Consider the following 8,569-nt stretch of genomic DNA (forward strand, 5'->3'; position numbering starts at 1 on the left):
CAACAAGAGAAGCCACCGCAGTGAGAAGCCCACACACCGCAACAAAGAGTAGCCTGCCCTCGCCGCAACTAGAGAAAGCCCACACGCAGCAACGAAGACCCAACACAGCCAAAAAAAAAAAAAAAAAAGTACTGCATCTGCCAGTCATGGCTGGGTTTGGGGGCTAATGAAAGATGTTGCTTCCGCATGGCTCACGCGCTACACTGTGGGCTCCTCCAGGGCAAGCCACTCTGCTCCTTCGTTTTTGTCACCAGCACCCAACCCACTACCCAGCTCATGATTCCAACCTGAGTTCGCTGATGCGAACTGATGCCCGCCCCCAGTGGCTTTCCGTTGGCCAGTTCCAGCCAACAGCGAGGCCCCGTCAAGAACTCATAGGGCAGGAGGAGAATGAGGTGAAGGTTTATTCCCCAACTTCCTCCCTGTGAAATCTGCTGGGGCTGACTGACCCTTCCACTGAAGTTCCCTGCTCATTTTAAGGTGGCCTTCTCTACTCACCTCTGGACCCAGGGTGGTAAAAAAAAAAAAAAAAAAAAAAACTCCTATCCCAACTGCTTCCCGTTGAGACTCTGCCTGACCCAGTACTGTGGAGTCAGGGCCATTCCAAGCAGGGCAAGTACTGCGCCCCCCTCTCCTGCAGCCCCCTCCGAGTTAGCTCTTCTCATCTCAGGCTGTAGTGGAAGGAAACCAAGAAGATGAGAGCTGAGCCTGGGGAAATCTGGATGTCGCGAGAGGCCCTGATGAGCTCTTTGGGTTGTATCCCTGGGCTTGGGTGTGTGTGCGGTGGAGGAGAAAAAGGAAGCACAGGAAAGTCGCATTTGCTACTTGTCTGTGGGTGCACACGCCCCATCCCTCATGGCCTCCATGTTTATTGACCATCATTAAAGTGGAGCCTGACTTCAGGAGTCTCTCTCTGTTCCAGGTGGCTCAGGGGCCCGCAGCCTGTCTGGAACATCAGAGTATGACAGCCACCGTATTCTCCTCTTCAAGAATCTGCCTGAGCCGCCTTCCCAAAGATGCTGCTCCCCAGCCCCCACTGAGGGGCCCAAAGGCACAAGACCCTCCCTTGGCCACAGCTGATTGGATAAGGGATGGACACCTGACCCAACTGGACCAATCAGGTGCTCTCCCAGGGCCTTGGGACACCTTGGCGGTTCTAGGCAGTTTTTGTTGGCTGCTTGAAAGCCTTGTGCCAGGCACAGTGTGAGCCCAGAGGAGAAGGAAGTGAACAGACCAGGAGGGCCACCTGAGGCAGCCATTTTCCACTGTGTGCACAGAGCAACAGAAAAAGCTGAGAGAGAAGAAAGAAGCCGTCCAGGAGGAAAGCAGAGGTCAGAGACCTCAGAGCAGCGGAGATAGAGAAAGGAGAGGATGGAGCTGCCCAGGTTCCTGCTGGCTCCCCAGTGGCCGGTTCCTGCCCCCAGAGACCGGCTGCACTTCCTGTCCCTGGATCTTGGAGATAGCCTCATATTCTTCCCATAAATTCTCCCTTTTCACTGAAGCTTGTGCAAGTGGGTTTGTATTTTGTACCGCTAGACCATCCCTGCCCCAGGCACACCACGTGATACAATTAGCTCCCAGTCCTGATGGGGCAATTTATCCTTTTTGCAGACTCTCTGCCATAAATTTTAAATCTCCACCTGGCTTCCCCTTGCCAACCAGTGAGTGTCCTTCTGGGTTAGCTTTCGCTCTCGCGGGCCGCCAATGAGCTCGTGTCACCAGATGCAGTGGCCTTTCCAGGCCCCTTGCCCTCCTGTCCTCTCGCTGCCCCACCTGGCTGTCCACTCCTTCCTCCCTCACACTCTCCCACCGTGGCTCCTCTGACACCCCTTTCTCCCACGTCTCTTCTCCTCCTGCGCTGCATTTAGCTCTCTCGACAGTCCCCTTCCTCACCGTGGTTTCCATCGTCACCTGTCCCCAGACACAAGTTTGCTCCTTGATCCGGCCCGCTCAGGTCCCCGTTCCCATGCAGCTGCTAGAAGCATCCATGCGAGCACCCCACTGACCCCTCAAACTTTGTGTGCTCCAAAGTGGTCTCAACAGTTCCCCTCCCAAGCCTGGTCTTCCTCTTGTATTCCCTAGTTTGGTTAACGAGGCAAAAAGTCTCTGCCCTTCATCCGTGACTCTCAGAGCTGGGAAGTTTGGGCAGGGAATTTTGGCCAGGCTCCTCCATCCTATGCCAGGAAATACCCACCGTAGACCTCACTTAAGTCGTGACTCCAATTTCTTTGACTTTCTCCTTGCTGCTCACATTAGGATGAGTCACATGAGCTCTTGGGCGCTCTCCCCGTCCCTCACACTGAGACCCACCGGTCCAGCCTGTGGACCCCGGAGGAGGGAAGCCTCACATGGTCCGTGTATTATCCACGTGGAGGGTGAGGGCTGTCAGCTCCTCAGAGAGGTTGTTCTGTAGGCCTCTGCACTCCCAGAAGGGTTCCATTCCCTTATGGGCATCAGTTAGAGACCCTCCATTCAGAGACCTAGGAGAGCGACGGGAGCATGAGTCTATCAGCCCACGGCTACACAGAGGGTAGGCTGGGAGGATCAGGAAGGCCCCGCCCAGACTCAGTCAGTTCTGAGCTCAGCACAGGCGCCGAGCATCACTGTCGTCCGAGATCTCAGATGGCAACTGACAAGACCACATCACCCTCACTGCACTGCCAAAGGGACCCCAATCCTCACCGTCCATGACATAAGAACCCGTCCAGGAGGAAGTCTGTCTTCTGGGGGTGTAATAGTCAGGGAAATGCTGGCTGCTGCAACAGATACACCCCCCAAGGTGCAATGGCTTACCGCAACGGAAGATTATCACTGAAATAAAGTCCAAAATGGGTATTCCCGAAGGAAAGGAGGCTCTCCTCTCCAGGAGTGATTCAGGGACCCAGGCTCCTTCCATCTTGTAGCTCTGCTGGACTCATCTGTAGCAAGGTGTGGAAGGGGAAAGAGCACACGGGCGATTTCTATGGGCCAGGTCTGGATGTGGCGTCCATCTTTTCCGTTCACCTGCCATTGGCCAGAGCAAAGTCACGTGGCCACATCTGGGCCACGTAGTCCAGCTAAAGCCGTTTCGGAAATCACCTAGCTCATTTCTGTCCCAGGGGCTAACACATTGACCACCTCTGAGGAAGTCCCCCAGATCAAAGAGGTGGCCCTAAAACTTGAGGTTACGACGTCCTGCTTCAGCCCAATCACCTGACTTGTCTCTCAACCCCCGCTACACACAGGCCCTTGCACGGAGAGCCTCGGAGGGTCTACCTGGGCCTGCTGTCCTGAGGATGCAACCGTTTGACTTTCAGCGGGGGCCCGTCACCCCAGTCCTGTGCTGCTGTGTCCTATAGCTGGGGGGTGACTTGAGGAGGCAGCCACTGGAATACGGCTCTTACACTCACAAGAAGAGACTCATCTGTAAAAAGAGGTAATGGATCGGAAGACGGAACGACTGTACTGTCCAACTCGGTAGCCATTAGTCACATGGGGCTATTCAAATTTAAACTGATTAAAATTAAATAGATTAAAAAATTTAGCTCCTCAGTCACACCGGCCACATTTCAAGTACTTAATAGCAACATGTGTCTGGTGGCTGCTGTCTTGGACAGCACAGATATGGAACACTTCCATCATCGTAGAAAGTTCTATTGGATAGCACTAATCTAAAAGGTGCCTCACAGGGCTGACAGTCCATGACTTTATTAAAAACAACGCACAGTAAAAATGTAATGTCTGGTTAGCCAGAGCACTAGAGGGGGAGGGAGGGCAATAAAAAGGTAAGAAGAGTGAAATAGAGGAAGATATGTTGAGGAAAACATCTGGGAGGGAGAAATGCCCAGATGTAAGAAACAGGCCATCACAGACAATGGGGGCTGTTTACAAGATTGGAGGAGATTCAAGCATCTCAAAAAAAGGGGGGTGCTTGTGAGGCAACACGAGGTCAAAAACTGGACAGCCTGAGGGCACTGAGGGAGCCCTAGGCATCTTCTCTATGGCTCTCCTGGGGTTGTGACTCGGTCCTGCTTCTCTCTGTTCTCCCTCCATCAGTCATTCTCTGCTTCTCACAACTTAACCAACCCTGGAAAGACTGATGCTGCCTTCTGTCCATGGCTGAGTGGCTTGGATTCTCTGTGCAGCTAAGTGAAACATTTCCCAGGAGGAAGAACTGGACTGACCAAGTTGTCTCCTCACCAGAGCACGCCACACTCTGGCTCCCAGAGCAGCCTCTGATTGGCTGGTCTGGGGTCAGGGGCCCTTTCTAGCCCAATCAGCTGCAGTCATGGAGTGGGATGGACTAGATGAAAAAGAATATGGCGACCCAGATGGGAGGGCATGAGGGCAGACACCTTCCCTAAGAGGAGAGCATGGAGTGCTGACGTAATGAGACTTGGCTGGCCTGGGAGAGAGGACAACCACACATTCATCAAAGATAAGTAGACAAAGAGGCCCCTTCACCCCCTTCTTCCTACCTCTAACAGATATCGTGTACCTACGGTGGTGTGACTCCATACTCAGCAATATAGGGAACGCCAAAAGGAATCCGAAATAGAAGTAGTGTTGCCTTTCTAATCCAGGCTCTTCAAGTTAACTGTGTGACCTTAGATAAATTACTTAACTTCTCTGTGCCTCAGTTCTGCCATCTGAAATGGTGAGTAATAACAATACCTCTTCACAGGGCTGCTGTGAGCTGCTTAGAATATTGGGGGGGGGGGCACACAGTAAGCATTCTATAAACGTTGGCTATGATTGTTATCAGCCTGCAGGAATTTATGGTCCTGTGTGGACCACAGATGAGTAATCATATTGCAATGACACGTGCTAAGTGTGATAATTGAGGTGGGTGAGAAATGTGCATGTTTTCAATAGTCAGGCAGTCCTTTCAGGCTCATAAAGAAAAAGCAGCAGGGCTTCCCTGGTGGCGCAGTGGTTGAGAGTCCACCTGCCGATGCAGGGGACACGGGTTCGTGCCCCGGTCCGGGAAGATCCCACATGCCGCGGAGCGGCTGGGCCCGTGAGCCATGGCCGCTGAGCCTGCGCGTCCGGAGCCTGTGCTCCGCAACGGGAGAGGCCACAACAGTGAGAGGCCCGCGTACCAGAAAAAAAAAAAAAGAAAAAAAAGAAAAAGCAGCAGCCCTCATTGGCTCGAGCTCAATTTCTGCCACCCACAAGGAACCACTTTCCACTCTCTAATCTGTCTTCATATTTACCTTCCTATTTCTAAATATCATGCTTATACCGTTATTTCTTGATATGTTAACCTTAGACATTACGATCTCTTATGGGTTGAATTGTGTCCCCTCCAAAGATGCTGAAGTCCTAACCCCCAGTACCTGTGATTGTGACCTTATTTGGAAATAGGGTCTTTGCAGATGATCAAGTTAAGATGAGGTCATTAGGGTGGACCCTAATCCAATATGGCTGGCGTCCTTCTAAAGAGGGGAAGTTTGGACACAGACATGCACATAAGGAGAACACTGTGTGGAGATTGGAGTTATGCTGCCACAAGCCAAGGAACTATCGGAAGCTGAGCGAGACCTTAAACAGATCCTTCCCTAGAGCCTTCACAGGGAGCATGGCCCTGCCGACACCTCGATCTCGGACTACATTTCTGTTGTTTAAGCCACTCAATTTGCGGTACGTTATTGGCAGCCCTAGAAAACAAATCCACCATTGGTGTTTTACTTGAAAATCAAATTTAACTCCCCTCTCCTCATCCCTAGACCGTCTCTTGCCCCTATTATCCTAATAACATTGTATCACTTTTTTTTGTTAAATCAATATTCAGTGTCTATAAGTATGGAAACGTACTCCCTGCCATGTCATGTAGTATGCTTGGAATACATGTCCTTCACTGTACAAACTTTTGTTGTCTTTAGAGTTAATATTTATCTCTTACCTCCTTTTTGTTTGTTTAGTTTCTGGATACATTCAAATAAACTCCTCAGCTTCTTGGTGTTTTTTCTTTGAGACCCTGTCCCAGGATCCTGCATGCTCCTACTGTGGTTGTCTTGGCTTCCGCTCTCCCTCTGCTGCTCAGCGACACCCCTGGGATCTCCCCTCAGCATCCAAGTGAGAATTCATTTCGCCCCTCTCCCATATTTAGGATCTCCAGTTTTCTAAAACCTAGATTCATTGTTTACTTTGTGGATTCATCGTTTATTTTCTTTATTAGTTATCTACTACTGCGTAACGAATCGCCCCAAAACCTAGTGGCTTAAGATGACGATAATCACTTATTAACTCTGTTTCCAGTACAGCACCTCCTGCTTTCAGTATAGCACCCTTGCAGTCAACGGAGCATGGGGTCCTGAGTCTAGAGTCCTTCCTGTTCAGTCTCTCCAAAGAGGGAACCCCAGGCTCTCGTGGAGTGGGGGATGGGCACGAGGTGACCTAGCAGTGAGACATCGCTGCTCCTTCAACAGACGTGCAAACAACCCTGTTTTCAGCCTATCTGTACCTTCTGCAGTACCTGGCACCCCCATTTCCTCAGACTTTCTCGGGTTCTGCTGCCTGAATCAGCTTGCTTCCTGAAGCTTCCACCCACCACAGGCCATTGGCTTCCAGCATTCTCTGGTCCGCTGAGTCAATTACCTTTCGTCCATTTGCCTGGCTTCCCAAATGTGATGACATCTTTCAAGGGCTGTAATTTTCTTCTCTCATTTTTTTGTCCTTATGGATTTAGATCCTTCTTTAAAAATCCCATCACTGTCATTTTAGCGGGGGCTTTGGGAGAGACAGTGGAGGTACGTGAGTGCACTCAATCATTCCATGGCTCATTGGAAGTCATCTATCCATTTTTCTCGTTCAATAAATGTTGAGGTGCTCCAGCACTAGGAACTGTGTCTTGTATTTCTTAGGTATCTCCTCATGATCAATACTTCTAGATTTGCACGGAATCCCACACTGGTGAGTTTACAGGGGTGAGATGGTCAATTTTGAGGAGACATTTGAGAAGGACCACCTATCTCCATCAAGGATGCTGGAGCGCTGGTATCCGTGGCCCTTGCAAATGTCAGGTGGGTTGGACAAAGTTCCCTGCTTCCTAGTCCTGCCCTAGCTTGCAGGGCAAGCTTGCAGGGCCAGTGGGAAGGGTCATTTGCCGAGTGAGTCATTCACCCATATGCCTTCAGTTTTCAGTACTTCGCTTCCTGTTGGCTTCAAGATGCAAAGCAGCACTGAGGACCTCCCCCAGACTACTCAGGAACAGGTCAGCCTGGAGTCCCTTCTGGAGAGGCATTTGTTTGTGGACTTGTGTCTGCGGTGGGCAGATTATATGGAAGGGAAGGTAATTCAAGATGGGACGGCCAGGCCGGAGAAACTCCAGATATTCAATCAAAACAGCAAAGTATAGGTACTGGTATTCAGGAAGCCAAACTAGCAAAGTGAGGAGCTCCTAGGGGAAGGCTGTGGTCATGTAGCCACAGCCAGCTTTCTGCTGCGGGGAGGAAGTGATGGAGAAAACACCGGCAAAGGTGACGCCATGAAGACAGCCTAGGCCCCTGGCCCCTGCCTATGTGATTGAGGTACTGAGAGGAGGCTTAGTAATTGGGCCAAGGGCTTTCTGGCTGCTGTGCTCAGGGCAGCCTCCCCACGCCACCCGCTGCAGCCCAAGTGCTGTGGACAGGAACAGAACTGAATTGAGGGACCAGGTGCCAGCCAAAGGCTCCTTTGGAGAATAAGGCTTGAAATCCTCAGTACAGCTGGAACCTGGCCCCCTGAATAGTCCCTACAAGAGCCCCTGGGCTAATTAGCACTCAGCACTTTCCTCTCAGCAGCAGGGTGCGTGTTGGGGGGTGGGGGGCAGGTAGCAGAGCTCCCATTGGACAGGTCATTTCTAACTTGCATTTTTTTTTCTTGAAGTGTAACATGTATATGGTAGAGTGCACAGATCCTAGATGATCGGCTCAATGAATTTATATGTGTGTAGAGACATACATGACCATTGCCTAGATCAAGATTTAGAACAATTCCAGCACCTGCCCCAGAAGGTTCCCTCATGCCCCGCCCCATCAATGCCCCCATAAGGAACCACTATTCTGACTTCTAGCTATTCTGATTATAGATCGGTTTTGCCTGCCTGTGAACTTATTATAAATGGAATCCCACAGCATCTCACTCTGGCTTCTTTCACGCAGAATGATGTCTGTAAGATTCACTCGTGTTATTGAAGTCTTTATATATAAAAAGATATGATGAAAAAAAAAAAGATATGATGATTATATAATCATATATTTATAATTTTATATGTAATATATAAATATTAAAATTTCTATATTTAATATAAAATATAGAAATATATTTACATTGTATATAATATATTTATACTGTATAGAATATAAATCTAGAAATAAATCTAGAAATATTTATATTTTAATTTATAAAGAATAAAGCATATTATTTATATATTTTATAATATATAACATATATATGATATAATACATATTAGTTTTATATATTTTATATACATTCTTTTATATTGCTTTAGGTCTTCTTTTATATTGCTGAGTAGTATTCCATTGTGCGACTAGACCACGGGTTATCTATCCTTCTGCCGTTGACGGGGATGTGCAGTTTTAGTGCG

The 8,569-nt window shown here is 49.3% G+C and overlaps 1 long non-coding RNA gene across 1 annotated transcript; it reads left to right on the forward strand.

Annotated features, from left to right (window-relative positions):
* The first annotated feature begins 6,856 nt into the window (after positions 1 to 6,856).
* Positions 6,857 to 8,175, forward strand: LOC137216902 (uncharacterized). The gene is made up of 3 exons (XR_010939884.1): positions 6,857 to 7,004; positions 7,119 to 7,195; positions 8,051 to 8,175. It is a non-coding gene; the product is annotated as an uncharacterized lncRNA (long non-coding RNA).
* Positions 8,176 to 8,569: the final 394 nt, after the last annotated feature.

This window comes from Pseudorca crassidens, chromosome X (genome assembly GCF_039906515.1).
Source record: "Pseudorca crassidens isolate mPseCra1 chromosome X, mPseCra1.hap1, whole genome shotgun sequence".
Classification (NCBI taxonomy): Eukaryota; Metazoa; Chordata; class Mammalia; order Artiodactyla; family Delphinidae; genus Pseudorca; species Pseudorca crassidens.